This window comes from Lepidochelys olivacea (assembly GCF_965140295.1).
Source record: "Lepidochelys olivacea isolate rLepOli2 genome assembly, chromosome: 6".
Classification (NCBI taxonomy): Eukaryota; Metazoa; Chordata; order Testudines; family Cheloniidae; genus Lepidochelys; species Lepidochelys olivacea.
The window spans coordinates 42,848,070-42,866,592 of NC_140416.1; the positions used below are offsets into that span (position 1 = coordinate 42,848,070).

At 40.4% G+C, this 18,523-nt stretch overlaps 1 long non-coding RNA gene across 1 annotated transcript in view; it reads right to left on the minus strand.

Annotated features, from left to right (window-relative positions):
* The window catches only part of LOC311522906, a 104,367-nt gene that overhangs the window by 19,603 nt on the left and 66,241 nt on the right, over positions 1 to 18,523 (minus strand). Inside the window, exon 2 of the long non-coding RNA XR_014712211.1 lies at positions 13,237 to 13,323. This is a non-coding gene — a long non-coding RNA (uncharacterized lncRNA). The remainder of the gene's footprint in view (positions 1 to 13,236; positions 13,324 to 18,523) is intronic.

Sequence of the window (18,523 nt, forward strand, 5' to 3'; positions counted from 1 at the left end):
GTATTTTTGTGAGGCACAACTAAATGTAATAGGAATGTGCCGTGAGAAACGAAAATTATTCCTGTCTCTCAGCAGACAGCAACATTGCTGGTATAAAGGAAGCATATGAGAGAGAGGGGATTAAGATAGCAGATCCTTTCAAAGCACACATGGTGGCAAGAGCACAAAGTCATTAACATCTGCTGGGTGAAACCACTTCTCTTATGATGAGGAAGACATAGTAAAGACTGTGCCATATACCCTCACTTTTCCATAGAGAGTAAGCCCGGGTATTTAAATGAGAATGATGCACTGTATAATCATGATGTGGCTGCAAATGTAGGACAGATAAGGTGAAAAAAAATAGCCTGCCAATTAAGTCAGAGTTCTTTTCCTCAGTGTAGCATCCACACAAGACAAACTACTGAAACAGTTCAGTTTAACAAGAACATAGACCAGACCGCAAAGTACAATCCCAATCATCTAGTTTCCCCAAAGACTAAGTGATCATATAATTAAACAACATCTGGCAGAGGCTCACCAAGTCGTCACCCTTTTTAATTACTCATTAAAGGCCTATAAAACTCTTGAAGAGCTGAAAGAGGAAAAACAGTTGAATCCTGTGCAAATTAAAAGAGGAAGTGCCAATATGATGGAATTATTCCCTTTTCATGTTGCAGTAGCTACTAGAGCAGCAAAAAGCCACAGATGCATAGGCAGGGGCCCTATGCATTGTCAAAATGGAGGCTTATAAAATACTTGTTTTTCCTGTGGTTCTAGGACTGGTATGGGAATTTGAGTTCTCCTGGATTTGGGACCTTATTGACTAACTATCAAACTTTGGATAAATCATTTAACCCATCTGTGTCTACCTTCCACACAAATATAACACAACTCGCAGTCATTATCTACTTATCCCAGTCTGGCCACAAAACTGTACTACCACTCTGAAAAATGTGAATTAGAGATGGATTTGAGCTGTGTGTGTGGTGTCTGGATTTGGTGTTCTCATTTACTTCTACTCTACTGACAATAACAAGCAACATTCTTAATGGTAGAGACTTTTGACCCAGTAAATGCTTCTGCTGCGCTAGATGTTTGTATTGTAATTTTGTCTGGTCGCAGATTTACACAGACATGATGGTGATCATCTAAGTACATGGATGCAGAACAGGGGAGGGGAGGAGATGGTATGCACAAACTGTCTCTAAAAACACAGTATGATTTCAGGGAGCAGTATGAACTTTGCTTATAAATGGGTCTGGATGAGTTAGGTTGAAATTGCTAAATGTCAGGATTCATACTGGGTAATTTGTACTTCCACACAAAAAATATCTATTTTTTAATAATCAAATGTACAGGGAGGGGAATTTTAAAACACTAGCTGTGTTATACTAGTATAAAACTTATGCTTTCCATTCTACTAAACAATAATTATGGTACAGTAATAAAATTATTGGATTATCTTTTATTCAAAATCATTAATTTGGAGGAGGGCAAATCAGTATCTGTTTTTCATTTACTTTCATGCTAATAAAAAACATAAATTGGCAAAAATGAAAATGAACCCATTCTGGAAATAAGCATCATTTTATTTTTTTATTTGTCAGTTCATGAACAATAAAATTGGATTCTTCATATATATGCTCTACAGTTCTGATTCTATCCAATAGAGGGCAAATGTGTTTATAACATAGAAGCTAATACATTACTTTATAGTTGTGGATACTGATTAGTGAGGTGTAATGTCAGTTAAATAAGGGATGTGACTATGTAGTGAAAAGTTTAGCACTGAAGTTTGATCTCCGTAGCATTGGTCAGACTATATGATAACATCTTGATTCTAAATATCTATCTTTTCTCTACAAAATAAAATACAAATCTATCATTTCAATTTTGAAATCTGAAATCAAGCAAACTTTAAGACTCCAAATCCACTCAACTCACACCAAGTGTCGCGGGTTTCCTTTGATTGCCACTCATCCCACCCTTTAGATCAGTGGTTCTCAACCCGGGGTACACATAACCCTAGGATTACACAGAGGTCTTCCAGGGGGTACATCAACTCATCTTGATATTTGCTTAGTTTTACAACAGGCTACATAAAAAGGACTAGCAAAGTCAGTACAACCTAAATTTTTTACAAACAATGACTTGTTTATACTGCTCTATATATACTATACACTGAAATGTAAGTTCAATATTTATATTCCAATTGATTTATTTTATAATTACATGGTAAAAATGAGAAAGTAAGAAATTTTCCAGAATAGTGTACTGTGACACTTTCATTTTATGTCTGATTTTGTAAGTAAATAGTTTTTAAGTGAGGTGTAACTTGGAGGTATGCAAGACAAATCAGACTCCTGAAAGGGGTATAGTAGTCTGGAAAGGTTGAGAGCCACTGCTTTAGATGGTGTCTGTGTGTATCAGGGAGTGGAGACTCTGGGTTGCTTCCTTTGTTCTGACCTTCTGTCATTTCTAGGGAATGAGGGGAATGATGTCTTTCCCAGCCATCCATCTGAGACAGAGAAGCTTCCAGAAATGCAGAGAAGCAACTGAGTAAAACCTAGAGATGCTGCATTATGTCATCTCTAGCTCGGCCAGTTGACCCTGCTAACCCCTGACCGATGTGCACGCTGCAATAGAAAAGCAGCAGCCAAGTATGTGAAAAGAACAGGTTAAAAGAACATTTTGATAAGTTAGATGTATCTAAGCTAGTAGGTCCTGATGAAATTCAGACTAGGATACTTAAGGAATTAGTGGAAACAATCTAGGAACCATTAGTGATTATCTTCGAGAATTCATAGAGGACGGCTGAGGTCCAACAGGACTGGAGTAGGGCAAATAGAGGGGAAAAGGAGGACCTGGTGAATTACAAGCCAGTTACCTTCACTCCAATACTTGGAAAGACACTGGAACAAATTAGTAAACAATCAATTTGTTCAAGTCTAGAGCAGTGTTTCCCAAACTTGGGACACCGCTTGTTCAGAGAAAGCCCCTGGTGGGCCGGGCCAGTTTGTTTACCTACCATGTCCACAGGTTCGGCTGATCATGGCTCCCATTGGCCGCTGTTCACTGCTCCAGGTCAATGGGGGCTGCAAAAAGGGAGGCCAGCATGTCCCTTGGCCCGCGTCGCTTCCCGCAGCCCTCATTGGTCTGCAGCAGCGAACCGCGGCCAGGTGGGTAAACAAACCATCCCAGCCCACCAGGGGCTTTCCCTGAACAAGTGGAAGGCGAAATGGAGTCTGGATGTGAAGGAAGCTCCATGTTCTTTTTCCCCACTGGTGTTTGCTAAAATGCAAATTGTTCTGTTTCCTGCCATCTGCTCCCCCTGCTCTCTTGACAGTTTACTGCTTATATGTAAATTGAGGTAAACACATATTCCTTTGTTTAGCATAGGCCTGTTTAACAACTCCCCCTGACATGCCTGGTTTACACACACTTTAGTCATAACTCTTAATATACATTGCATACATAAATCACACAAGAATATTAATGATGAATGAGTTATTAGTTTTCAAATCATACCTTCCAAGCATATTTTGTGATTATTACAATAGTGTGGAGGGTATGAATACAGGGTGCTATGGGTCACAGTGTTTCCATAACTGGTTGAAAGACCATACTCAGACAATAGTTATTAATGGTTGTCTGTCAAACTCGGAAGATGTATCAGGTGGGATCTGCAGAGGTTTGTTCTGGGTCTGACACTATTTTATAGTTTCATTAACAACTTCACTGATGTAGTGGAAAGAATACTTATAACATTTATGGATGAAATCACGATGGAATGGGTTGTGAACACTTTGGAGGATAGGATTAAATGTTAACAAATTAGAGACTTGGACTGAAATCAAGATGAAATTCAATAAAGACAAGTGTAAAAGTACTAGACTTAGAAAGGAAAAATAAAATGCGGAAGTGCAAAATGAAAAATATCTGGTTAGGCAGCAGTACTGCAGAAAAGAATCTGTGGGTCAAATTTGAATATGAGTCAACAGTGTAATGCTGTTGCAAAAAAAGGCAAATGTCATTCTGGGATATATTAACAGGAGCATCATACATAAGACATAAGAAGTCATTGTTCTGCTTTACTAAATACTAGTGAGGCCTTAGCTGGAGTATTGCATCAAGCTCTGGGCTTCACACTTTAAAAAAGATGTGAACAAATCGGAGAGAGTCTAGAGGAGAGCAACAAAAATGATGAGGTTTAGAAAACCTAAGAGAAGTTTTTTTGAAAGAATTGGGCATGTTTAGTCTAGAGACAAGATGGCTGAAGGAAGACATAAGTCTGCAAATATGTTAAAGGTTGTTATAAACAGGATGGTGATCAGTTGTTCTCCAGGCCCACGAAGGGTAGAATGAGAAGAAATTGGTTTAATTTGCAGCAAGGGGAATTTAGGTTGAATATTAGGAAAATGTGCTAACTATAAAAATATTTAACCACTGGAACAAATTACATAGGGTGATTCTGGAATCCTTGTCCCTGGAGGTTTTTAAGAACAGGATAGACAAACACCTGTAAGAGATGCTATAGGCGTACTTAGCCTGCTTCAGGGCAGGAGAATGGACTAGGTGGCCTCTGAAAAGCCCTTCCAGAAATACATTTCTATGATTCTGTGTGTGTGTAGATCCTGGCTGGGTTGCAGAAATTCTGGGAAAGCAATGGAGGTATTGGGCACCAAAGGTGCTTAAAAATGAGGGTTAGGAGCCACTTTAAACTCACTGATGGTGCTGTGGTTGGTTTTAAGATAGTTGTTGTTCAGCTTTCATTGGATCTGTATATTATTTTAGCTTCCAAATGAAAGTTCTTCATCCTCTCCACTATTAACTAATAAATGGGTCATCATCGTACACATAGTGTGACTTCTATATTTTTTTTTGGAGGGGGGAAAGGGGGACTTAATAATAGGTATAGGTCTAACTTCCGGATTTGCCGATTGTTAGTGGTACTTTACTTAATGAGTGAGTCAGGGAGTGGTGGTGGCACTCCCTGAGCCCTGCAGGGCTGGCCGGAATCCCTCCCCCTCCATTATGCAGAGCTGGCCCAAACCCTTTCCTCCCGGAGCCACATAAAGCTGGCCCAAGCCACCTGGCCGTGCCACTTGCCTCCCCTCAACTATACCAGAGGTTTTTAAACTATGGGAAGCACCCCCTCAGGGAGTGCAGAGGAACACTTGTGGGGATGAGTGGCGACTCTAGGTGGCCCCCCGAATGTTCCTCTGCATCCTCCTGGAGGGGGCACCCACAGTTTGAAAACCTTTAGTATACAGTTGTGGGAGCAATGCCCCTACGTGCCCCTCCCAATCTCTGCCCATGGCGATCATGTGGAATATCGCAGTTTGAGACTCCCAAGCTGCTCACCAAGCTTGCAACTGCCTTTATATTGGGTAGATTCTGTTTATTTGCCAAATTGCGGTGAATATCAAAAACAGGATCCCAGGATTGGTTACACAAAAGCCACAACTTTAGGTCATCTTCTCTAATACCTTGGGTATAGGGGCTGCTGCGATTGTGTACAAGTAAAGGTTCTTTCATGGCTTCCTTGGCCATGACTGGTCTTTCAAGTGAAGCTGGACTGGGCTGGCTGAATAGTTAGACCTCCACAAAACACCTAGAGCCAGCAGGAAGTGGTACTGGTGATTCAGTAGGTGGTGCTCTCCCTCCCGAATCAACAGTAAACCAATACCTCGGCATGGGGCTGGGTTCTGCTGGAGGTGCTGTCTTTCAGAGGCAATGTAGAACTGAAATCCAAGTTATCTTATTTATTTTTAAAATCTAAATAAATAAATAAAAAACTGCCTATTCAAGGCGCTAGGCACCCTAAGGTACATTAATGATACAATTTAAATCTCAGCAGCATTAAATGATCAATTCAGCAGGAGCTCAGCCAGCTAGTCAGCCACCTACAAAAACTCCTTTCTGTCCCTTCGTCAACTCACACTCATAACCTCAAACTTCTCCAAAAGCCCAATTGAGTAGATGTCTTATTCAGTATGTCTGGAAGGTCACTGATTTTGCACTATTTCAAACCAAGAGAGGTAAGTTCCAGAGCCCTCACAGAGAATGCCTTATCAGCAAGGGGGAGCCAGCTTCAGTGCCCTGGCTGACCACACTGTGGCAGGATGGCATGGGGATAGAGGTGACCCGTCAGGCAGGCTGATCCCAGGCCATGTAGGGCTTTATAGGTCATAGCCAACACCTTAAACTCCACCCAGAGAATGCAGATCCTGGAGCACTAGGGTCACATGCTTCCAGCAAGATACCCTGCTCACTAAGCAAGCAGCTTCATTCTGCCTTAGCTTCAGTCTCCAAACGGTTTTAAGCTGTGGACCATGTAGAGCATATTGGATCAGTCTAATCTTAAAGTAACAAGTCCCTGGATAACAGGGGCAAGGCTGCGTCCAAAAGGAAGAGTCATGACCTCCAAGCCAGATAGTCATGACCTCCAAGCCAGATGGTAGAAAGCAAACAGGTCAGCGCTGTAATATCATCATTAAGTAGCAGCAGCAACCCTAAGTTGCTAGCCCAAGTAACTAGGAGCGGATGTAGCCCCTCAGTCAAAGGGACTAATGTTACCTCCACCACCAGCGCTGGCAGGTGAACTCATTAATGATCCTATTGCACTTTTTGAGGCACTAGGGATGTTAGGGCTGATGTCTTGACCCAATTCAAGTTCAGTCAATTACATCCTGCCTTTGTTAAGTCCCCTGTAGATTCACTTTCCCACTGTATGCTGTGTTCTTTACTGTCCAAATTGTTATGAAGTGTTGATTTGCAATATTTAACTGCTGTCATCTTCTGTCCTGCATGGTGGGTGAAGATGCCCCTCTGTTCCCCTAAGATACCTCACAGGCATGTCACATAAGTCTTAATTCAAGTGTTTTGAGATTTCTGCTTGAAAGATGCTATAGAAGAACAAAGCATGATTATGATTATATTCTCCTGCTTCTCTGTTCACTGGTATATTATAGTTTAACCTCTTGGAAACCTGAAAACAGAACCTCCTTTCCAGCAGCTTCAGCCTTTTTCATTTGACAACCATTGATTCCCCCCATGCCCCACTCTCTACTCCCAATACTCGTGATTGTATTAGAGCTATATATACAGCAATCTCTCTTTTTTTCTTGTCTCCTAGCAGTGTCAGTCTCAGCACAGCAAAAGAAATAGTGTTTATTAGTCGACTGCTGCTGTTGAGTCAGCAGGGAGGGCTCACACAGGTTTTAGAAGTTCGCAGGAATTGTGACTGTATTTCTTTGACAACAGTCGAGAATTAAACAGGGATATAAAAAAGACTCTCAATGTTTAGAATATACAGGATAGCAGCTTTAATGTAGGTTTAGTTTAGAGACTAGGCTACCTAGATGTTCCTTCGAGAGCCATAATTAACAATAGCTTAGATTTATACAGCACTTTTCATGCTGAAGCACTTTACTGTATACAGACTATACACGCAGGAATTATGTAGGCACCTTTGGAATGGAAAGACAACAGAGAGCCTGCTGAAGTACAATAGAGAGGAGGAGAGACACAAGGACAAAGCTCTGTGTCTTAGGAAAAGGGCTATTGGCGCTTTCAGGTCAAGCTGAGCACTTTTGAAATCCCATCCCTAATGCCTGCTAATACACCTCATTCTTGGGGAGGTCTTATCATATTGACCCCACATACAATATCCTCTCTTGAACAAACTTTATCAATCTCAGAAAGACAAAGAGCTGTGTAAATCTTGCAGGATTTGCCTATTTTTCCATAAAAACTGAATCAGTATTTAGATGAGTAGGTCGGAGTAAATGTGGATGTGTGTGTTTGTGCACCATTCTGTGTAGTTTTGGTTTTCTTTCTCTTGTCAGAGGGGATGACCATTTTACTGGAAAGTCCTGGATGGAATACACTGCATTACAGTACCATTCACTGAGGGGCCTCCTTTTATTATTCCTACAAGTTAGGTCAAGTACAAAGTGACCAGACTTACTGTGCTATTAGACCAATTTGGGAGGAATTATGATCCAGTGATTAGCACCAGGATCCTGGGTTCTATTCCTGGCTCTGCCACTTACCTGCTGTTTGGCTTCAGTTAAGCTTGCTAGAGCTCAGTATACTCCTCTGGAAATAGCTATAATTTACCAAGATTATCAGTGTGTTGTCAGACTGAATTAATCAGTGTGAGATCTCAGCCAAAAGGTGATTTAGAGGCAGTAAGTAGGATTGCCAACTGTTAAAAAAATCATGAATCAAGACTAAAAAATCATGAATAAACATTGGGTTCTCTCTATTTGTTTTGTGTTTTGAGACTGAGGTCACATTTTCAAGTTTTTCTCCACAACCATGAGGACGAGAGACTTCTTTTTTTTAAATGAAAACTGAGATTCTCAAGCAATCACCTGACTCCAGGAGGTGTGACTCCAACCACCAAATATGTCTAGACTCATGATACAATCACGAGAACTAGCAGTACTGAATAAGTATTATGGTTATGGGAAGATGCCAATGTGGTCGTATGTGCCCCCACATCACCTGCTCTAACTGAAGTTCTCAGTTACCATTCTTTCTCCTGGATACACCCCTTTCTCTGCATCAACAGAAACAGATGCTGGTGAACTCCAGGCTCTTTCTGTGCTGATGGCAGAGAAATTTAGCTTGACATAATTTAATGCTGCATGTGTATTTTATTACCCTTTCCACTTGTAAACCCTCTATTGACTTTTGTTAGGCTCTCTCCAGGGCAGCGAATTTGGCAGCCTGTTCTCAAACTCCACCCAAAAAACAAAACAATTGAGTTTGCTTTTCAGGCAGTTTCCCCCAGTCTCTCCTGGGTCTCATTTAATTACACTACTCATCTCAGTTCAAGTCATAACACATGATCTCTGATCTTGTAGGTGTAACCAACAACCAAAAGGCAATAGCGGCTATACATGTGCAAATCAATGTACATGCTATTCTGTAGCTAGTTATTTTATCATTTGTGAAAGCAGAATTTCAGGCAAGTTAAAGTTTGTGGTATCAGCATGATCAGATGATGGGAGCTTTTCTTTGCCAGAGAAATCATAACATATATAAAATATACAAGGATAGATCTTTTAAACTGCCATAAATTCCATTACATTTCAAGGAAGATAATGACATAATGAAATTGGGTTAGATATAGCATCAGAGGAGATAACAGTCTTATCTCTGTAGCCCCAATGGGTTTATTTCGACCCATTTATCATTCCCATTACAATCACTGTAATGAGAAAGAAGCTCTGTTCTATTTATACTCTTTCTCACCAGCATATAATATATAGCATGGCTGAAAAGGAAGTAACAAAGCACAGTACTACATCTGTTTTACAGTTGCTTGCCTACAACTGTTCACTAAGAAGGGGGAGAGAGTAACAGAAAGGAAGTGATGGGACACTGCATGTTGGGAATGAATGTGTGTTCCAGATTTGGAGTATGTAGTGTGATTCAGAAATCCAAAGGGGATGATTTTATCAAAGGAAGGTGTAATGGAAGGACACTGTGTGTGTGTGTGTGTGTGTAACTAATCAAGTAAAGGGTTAAAAATAGCAATGTTAAGAATGACAACATTTTGCTCATTACATTCTCTGTGAATGTCATGCTGGTGAAAAGTGCCAAACAGACAGCACTGGAGGATGAAGTCCTTTCTTTATCCACAGCACAGAGATACTGCAGAGGGAATGTAAGCCTCCATATACTGCCCAACCAAGGATAAGTTAATTATACAGAGTCATCTGGATCACTTGTTAAGCTGGGCTCATTTAAACAGCATGAATTTTAATATAGCCAAATGCAAGGTCATACATCCACAAACAAACAATTTACACATTTACAGGATGATGGACTGTATCCTGGGAAGTATTGTCTCTGAAAAGGACTTAGAGGTCATGGTGGATAACCAGCTGAACATGAACTCCCAGTGCAAAGCTGTAACTAAGAGAGCTAATGCGATCCTTGTATTTATAAGTAGGGTGATATCAAGTAGGAGTCGAGAAATAGAGTCACCTTTGTGTATGGCATTAGTGAGACTGTTACTTGAATATTGTGTCTACTTCTGGTATCCACACTTGAAACAAAATGTTTAAAAATTGGAAAGGGTTCAGAAAAGAGCTATAAGAAAGATTCAAGATCAGGGAAACCTGCATTACAGCGAAAGACTAAAGCAGCTCAAACTCCTTACTTTAGCCAAGAGAAGATTAAGAGCTGATGATCACAGTCTACATGGAAAGAAGATTTCTGATAGTAGAGGATTCTTTTTATCAATGTCCGGAAGCTGAAGCTAGACAAATTCAGACTAGAAATAAGACACAATGTTTTAAGTGAGGGCAATTAGCCATTGGAACCGTTTACCTACGGATCTGATGGCAACCCCATCACTGCAAGTCTTTAGGTAAAGATTGGGTGTCTTTCTAAAAAGAGATGTTCTATCTTATCCTTAAGTTATGGGTTTGATGCATCTATCACAGAGTAAAATTCTGTAGCCTGGAATACATGATCATAATGGTTCTTTCTGAATTTAAAATTTGTGCTCCTGAATTTACTGCAACCCTGAGCTGGAGGGACCAGATGAAGGTGTGAGAAGGTATGTTGTCACCAGGCTTAGTCAGTCCTTCAACTGAGATTGCCATTAATTACAACTGGGACAGTTTGTTTGTTTTTGTGATGTGAACACCTGCCTACTTAGAATTAGATTTGGACCCACCAAACTATTTACATATTAAGCCACAGAACAGCCATCTGATGGTAACAGCTTTTGCCAGTTCCAACCTGACACGGTACCTCTACATAACATTCCCATCCATCAGGCAATAATAATATTTCCCCTCTAAATATTTCAGAAGTAAAACCTAAGTCTGAGAACACCCCTGTGAAATTGGAAAGCATTCTTATGTCCATTATAAAGCTGGATAAACTAGAACACAACATGACTCCCAATCATTCACTTTCATCACTGATAACTTTGTCATCTAGCTCACATCCACTTAACTGCCAAGTATCAGTTTGATCAGAGGAGGATAGTTTTTTATCATTTCGGAGGAACATCCTAGAAGTGAAAATATCAGCATTTCATTCTCAGTCCCCGAGCCATCCAACACCTTTTGAGGCCATATATTTCTATAATGTCAGTGCAGCATATTTTGTTTTACTTTGGCCAATGCAAAGGTATACTCTTCCCATCACATGCTAATAAGAGATGAACAGCAAGATCTGATAGCGATGATTTCCTATGTGTTAATTATACATATGAATGAAAACATTTATGAAACACATTTACTTAAGAACACTATGAAAAAAATTAACTGAAAATCATTTGCCTTGTATATTTATGTTGTTGTTATTTTGTCAGGAAAGGTTCGTGTGTGTACGTATCAGGATTCTGCTGGTACTATGGTCACACTTTCCTTCTATTCTATGCAGTGAAATCTTTTTTTCCATTTCTTTCTCTGCAACAGAATAATTCCATCTCTTTCATAGAAACATGTCTTTTAGGCTGATTCCACTTCCCTCCTCCCACAAGTGGACATCTCTGTTTTCGATATATGTGTCACAGAGGTCAATGTAGCTTGAAATGCCTAGTAAATATGACAGAAATGATATGAAAACTATTCCAAGCCAGAGTGTGGCATTTCAGCTGCTTTGTATACATTGATCTTGGTACTTTGAATCAGCACTTAAGCAGTAAGATAACAAGCTATATATCTTTGGGTAGTTGAAAGCTAGTAATCAAGTGCTGTCAGAGGGCATCTTTATATTCTGTGATGCATTTGTTGTGTAAAATACACTGTTCTTGAAGGAATCTCTCTGCAGAAATACAGATTAATTACTCATAGAGAGTGCCAGCTCCAAATAGACTGGAACATGCTTAGATTTTAAGCCCTTTGGGGCAGGGACTGTCTTTTTGTTCTGTGCATATACAACACCTAGCACAATGAAGTCCTGGTAGAGACTAGGGCTCCTAGGCACTTCTTCTTAGCTTATGTGCAACATGCCTCAGGTGGCACGTGACCAAGACTCATCACAGAATTTGGTCAGCTGGTTGGATCATTGACTTCCCCGACCCGGGCCAGGTACTGATGGGGAGCGCGACATGAATGCTGGTCCATGCCCCCCTCCTAGGCACTATGGTAACACAAATAATAATAATTAATTAATAATGATGTTGGATTTTTGGCAATAAGATCAAGAGTTGTATAGATCCACTGGCAAAGAGATCCAGCTGAGCAGGTGGGGGCAACTGTAGTTGGTATTCCAGCGTATGAAGAATTCCTCTGAATCCCAGTGGGAGTCCCCCACATACAGCCCATCTGTGTATGAATTTCCCCCTTAAAGAAGGATGTAAATTAGAATGAAAGGCCAGGGCTTCCTAGTGAGAAAAAGAATAATGTATTGTCAAATATAACTATCCCACATATGTATCATCATCCATTCTATTTACATGCAACCACGGAGCAAGACATTAGTCACTCCTCTACTTGAGAAACTTGGCTGTGTTAACTTAAAATGATCTCCTACCTTTGCTCACCTCAGCACTTTTGGGTTGCAGCCAAAGCTGAATCAGAAGTGCCAGAAATCTGGTGTATGTTCCCTTTTTTTAATGAGATTTCTAGCTCAGTTTTGCAGACCCTAGAGATTCAGTTGGTTTGTATGAGCATCTGAATGTTTAGATGCTTGCCTAAAGTGAACTTCTGAGTCCATCACTAATTTTAAATATAGTTTTGGTCATCTCTCATTTGGAGCACCCTTGTCACTAAGGTTGGAGTGGAGGGGCTGGGGCAGGTAGGCAGGGTCAAATGTTGTAGCTACAGTGGGAGAAGCTTCTAGAAGAGTCAGTGAGAACATATGAATGAAGGTTAATTGGATTCATCCAGGGAGCTGGTCATCGAGCCAGACCATAAACTCCATATAGCCTCCAAGGCTTCAGCTGTTGTAAAACAAGTGCCAAAGGAAATGTAGAATTTCTTTAAACTGCTGCCTGTTCCTGTCTGCTCTTTTGAAGACAGAAAGAATGAACACAATACAGAGATCCTTTTCTTTTACAATACAGAGATTAGCCTGAAAGTGAATATAGAGACAAAGGCCGTCAGAACCAATACCATACAGAAACCAGAGACTGAGTGCTAAGCCTGCACCAAGGTTGCATGGTCTACAGGAAAGCCCAAGTAATGGTTGCCTGGTACAGGAATAACTCTGTTTGAAAGAATGGTTCCAATGCAAACAAATCAAACTACAGCAATTCCTTTTGTGAGTGAATACCTGAAAAAGGATTAAGGACTGTATGCATTTCCTCCATACTCCATGGCTGCAGAAGGGCCTCAACACTGTAGAATCTCTGCAGTTTCTCTGTGAAAGAAGAAGACAGGCACTGAGAGCTGAGTAGATTTTTCACCAGGCCTGAAGCAGACCCTTCATTAGCAAAACAAAAATTTACGAGGATTAAGGTAGAGCAGCTCGTTCCAAAAGGGGTCATTATTTAAGGTGAAATTCCTGCCTGTGTGGAGGGTATATGCACCACCAAAGCCCTGTTTTGAGGGCTTAAGTGGGACTTGCATGTTGCTGGCTCTACAGAGGGGTGAATTTCACCCTTAGTGCATTGAGGATTCCACAAACAAATCAACCAGCAGTTCTCAAACTGTGGGTTGGGACCCCTAAGTGGGTCATGACCCCCTTTGAATGGGGTCTCCAGGGCTGGCTTAGATTTAGTTGGGCCCAGGGCCGAAGCCCGAGCCCCACTACCCAGGGCCAAAGCCAAAGCCCAAGAGCTTCAGCCCTGGGCAGCAGGACTCAGGTTGCGGGCCCCCTGCCTGGGGCTGAAGCCCTTGAGCTTCAGCTTTGGACCTCGGCCCGCAGTGGTGGGACTTGGACTTTGGCCCCCCCTACCCAGGGCAGTGGGGCTTGGGCAGGCTCAGGCTTTGGTCTACCCTCCTGGGGTCGTGAAGTAATTTTTGTTGTCAGAGGTGGGTCATGGTGCAATGAAGTTTGAGAACCCCTGTGTAGACAAACAAAATGATTAAACTCAATAAAATAATGCATTCAAAGCTGATTTTCAAGTGCAGCCCTGTACAAATAAGATAACGGCCAGATCCTGGCTCGAGGCCATTACCAGTAATGTCTCTGTCAAAGGGAATATCTGTACCACAGTATAATGAAATACCTCCATTCTCTTTTTCAAATATTAACTTGTTCCAATACATCCATTAAATTTAGGAAATTGTGCTGCAAGTCAACATCAAAATGTGCCTGTGCAAATGATAATCCTGTATTTCCCCATTTGTAAATTACTATGCTTGGATTAAGACCTTTGTAGTCCAACTACCTGTGACAATAGACTAATTAATAGTTTGAAAGCTTCCTGCTTATGAGAGTATTTCAAAATGTAATGTATACATATATTTATTCAATTCTTCTTCTATGTCATGGTTAAGCTTGATTAAAATTAATTTGAGAAAGGAAACTGAATGGCTTTTAATTATCTTGAATTGTGGCTATTACAAGGATAGACCTTGTCACAGTATTTCAAGAACAAGGTCTTTAAAGTCTGGAGGAAGGTGTGTTACAAACTGCCCTTCCCCCAGAGCAATTCAATCAAGCTCGAGAGATACCATACAAAATGAAGAACGATATTCAGTGTACTCACCTATATGGATGCATAAGGAAAGTCTGGGGGACCTTTTATAAAAATGAGTTCAAAATGTAGCTATCCTTTATGAGATGGGTAGTTATTGACAAATCTGACGTACTCACTCACCCATACCTTTAAATTAGGCTACTGAGTAGGATATGGTGCTTTCACTAACAGTCTCTTGTTTTCCCAGACAAGAAAGATCCTTTGTTCATGAAATAAGCTGGCAGGAAAGGTGAGCAAAGCAGAGAGTATCCTGTATTTATTTCTGGAGAGGAAGGAGAGGTATAGCAAGGAGCATGAGGCTAAAATGTGTTGGATAAATGCTTCCCTGCCTCTCTCCCGTGACTTGTTGACAATATGTAATGTGGGGCACTGTCAGTGCATTTATTATAGGAAATTCCTTCCAAGCAAAAATTTAAAATCAATTTAAAAGCTCCCCTACAGTTGACCAAAATGCTATTGGTGTACAAAAAAGAATATAGGTGAAGTGTGTTTTTAAGAAATGGACCAGATCGATGGTCTCAGTCTATTTACCATTGTGGGTTGTATATGCAGCTCTTTGTATGTTATGTGGGCCACATCCCCACAATATGTATACTACCTGAATGTCCCTGAGAATGTCACATAGGCCACAGATGTGTGCTGATTGGGCCATGGGTTGAGAATCACTGGATCAGATGGAGTCAATTTATATTGGCTGAGAATCTAGTCTACTGTTCATAATTTATACAAATGAAATAAATGAATGTGGGCTCTGTACATTTTAGGTGTCCTTGTGGCAGTTTTAGGCTTTGGCTAAAATCTGACCTGAGCATTGTCAACTCAGATGTCAAATTTCAGGTATATTTCAGATCTGTAGTCCTTTTCAGAAGAATTCTTTTTATACTTTTAGACTGAAGGCACTTGAGTGAACTTGTGCCTTTCTCAGTAACTTCTACAAGCCACAAAATGGTTGACTCTGAAACCCAGTGTTTCAGTGGAAGGATCTCAGTAATATACTGTTCCTAACTGAAAATGTCATATTGTACCTTTATATCAAGGTTTTTTAGAATTTATCGTGTTTACCCTATGATATTATTCTCAAGATGGAAAATTCAAAATGCTATTCCTTGGCATTTCTACTGACATCATCAGTCTCATCAATTTTCATATTGGATCCATTATAATCACCATTGGAAAAACAGTAATGGCTCTACTGCAGGGTTTCTCAAACTTCAATGCACTGTGACCCCCTTCTGACAACAAAAATTGCTACACAGCCACAGTGGGGACCAAAGCCTGAGCCCACCCAAGCCCTGCCAAAGCCTGAGCCCCACCACCCCAGGCAGGGGGACCAAAGCCTTATGGCTTCAGACCCAGGCATAGGTCCTGTAACCTGAGTCCCACCACCCAGGGCTGAAGCCCTCAGGCTTTGGCCCCAGGCAGTTGGGCTCAGGCTTTGCCCTCACGGGGTGGGGCTTGGGCTTCAGCCTTTGGTCCCAGGAAGTCTAAAGCCAGACCTGGTGACCCCATTAGAACAGAGTCATGATCCACTTTGGATCCCAACCCATGGTTTGAGAACCACTGCTCTACTGAAAATAGTTGGAATCTCCAGCTTGTATGGACTCAATATGATTTCAGTTTTAATATCTCAATTCATATTATTCACTCTATGGATACACCTGAAAAAAGGCACCTCTTCGGCCTGAAAGCCTTGTGTATTATGATTTATTTGTAGGTTCAATAAATGCTATAGCATTATCAAACTTGTGGATGCTATCCCTCATGGGAAAACACATAATAACTTTTATTGCCATGAGGCCTTTAAAGTGCTCCAAAGCATGATGTAGTGTCCCAGTGTGTAGGGTTTTTATTACTTAAAGAGAAAGAAACTTTATGTTATCAGTGGAAAATCTTAACTCTTTTGTTGTACCAAAATGCTCCTCTGGTCTAATAGAAGGTCCATATAACACATTAAAAAGGTACATTAAATATAATGTAACGTAAAGGTTAAGAAATCATGAATACCAGAAACTCAGAATCATTAATGTATCCAGAATAAACTCTTTTGTGCTAAGATATTGTACAACATATAAAAAGAATACAGGAAATTGCAATGCAGATCAAAGCCAAGAAATTTCCATATATCTTTCATGGCCATATGCTCCAATACATGGAGTAGGAGTAGTGTTATCTGGGGCAAGTGGTGGATAAAATTCTAATTACCATTGGCACAGTGCTGATTACCAGTAAAAGGATATATTACTAAAGCAGTGGGGTGTATTATACTAGGGACTGCTCACAACCCCTTTTTGGAAGCTGTAAAATTAGCAAGGACAAAGCCTTTGGGCTAGAAATGTGCCTTTCACTCTCTCATTAAAATATGTGGAGGTTTGGCTGAATTATACACTGTTATAAATTACCATTTCCCTTCCCTTATCTATGTTCTGCTGGAAAAAATATTAGCAGACTGTCGGAATAATAACTGAACACAAATATTCTAAAGATGCAGGTTCACACTGCTGCCAAAATGGCACCATCATCACACATTGCACTGGGAAGAACTGGAACAGTTGGTGGATGAAACCAAGCCATAACAGACCAGGTTCTGCCCACAAAAGTTCCCAACCAGGCTTGTTATGTGATCCGACTCTGGGACACCGCATGGGGCAGGAGCTTCCTCAACTCTCAAAAGAAGGAGAGACAGAATCACGCTGGGCTTTCCCCAGCCACCCCTCAGGAATATAAAACACATGTAAAACTGAAAATACCATGCTCTTATTTTCTCAACTTTCCACAGATATTCTAGTGAATGAGTCCAATGGCATGAATGATCATGGAAATTACCCGTTTTAAATAAATTTTAGAGCATAATAATGTAAAATAAATTTAAAATTCACCACACATGCATTCATATTGAAACCTGATTCTAAGAATTATCAAACCGGGGGACAGGAAGATATCACATAAAGTAGATGAATGGTTCCACAGATTAATTAATTCCTTGTACAAAGACTACAAGCTTCATGCCAAGAATTATTCTCTGAACTGTTGGTGAATAACATCCAATAAATAAAATGGAGAGAATCACAACTTCTCACAGAGAAACAGAAAATTTATTTGACATTTTTGCCTCTTCTTCATTATAAAATGTTACCCAAATCCTCTTGGCTTGTATTCAGTGGGCCAAATTCAGCCTTGTTGTACTAGAGCACAGTTCCCATTAAATTAAATTGTGCCTGATTATTCTGCAGCTGAATTTGGTCCAATATCTTCCACTGTTTTGTTTGCATTTCTTTTTTACTGGTGTTCAGCATTGTGCCAAGAGTATTTGGAGTTTTATCCGCCACTACCCCAGATCCTATTCCTGCTCAATGTTTTGGAGCATATGGCCATTAAGGCTGTATTTCGAATCCTCCTATTTTATCCCCAGGCTCATTATTTTACATTTCTCCACGCTGTATCACTTAGTCCTGCCGATGCTTCAAATCTGTTCACATCATTCTAAATTTTATTGCCCTCCTGCTTTCTATTGATTACCCCTCCCTACATTAAACTCATTAACAAATTTAATCACCTTCCTTTCCTCTTCCTTTGGGCTGCTAATGTTTAGTGTTAATATTTGTACAAATAGAAGTGCATTCACTGACCAATTTCCTTCATCCCATACTGCTTTGATACCTACTCTCTTCTCTTTCAAAGCCAACTCTTTATCCACTTAATTAGCTCAACTCCAATGAAGTATTTACTGACACTTCTTATGTGTAATACTTTGTGGCCAATTGGTTATGTCCATGGCCTCTCCTATGTTAGTTAATTAATACTGTGTGTGTTTCTTTCTCAGCTATATATATTAGCTTTAAGTGTAATCTCCTTTTTGTGGCTTCATGCTGCTTGTCCTTAATTAACTCATAATGTCCTCCTATTATCCTCAAGTTT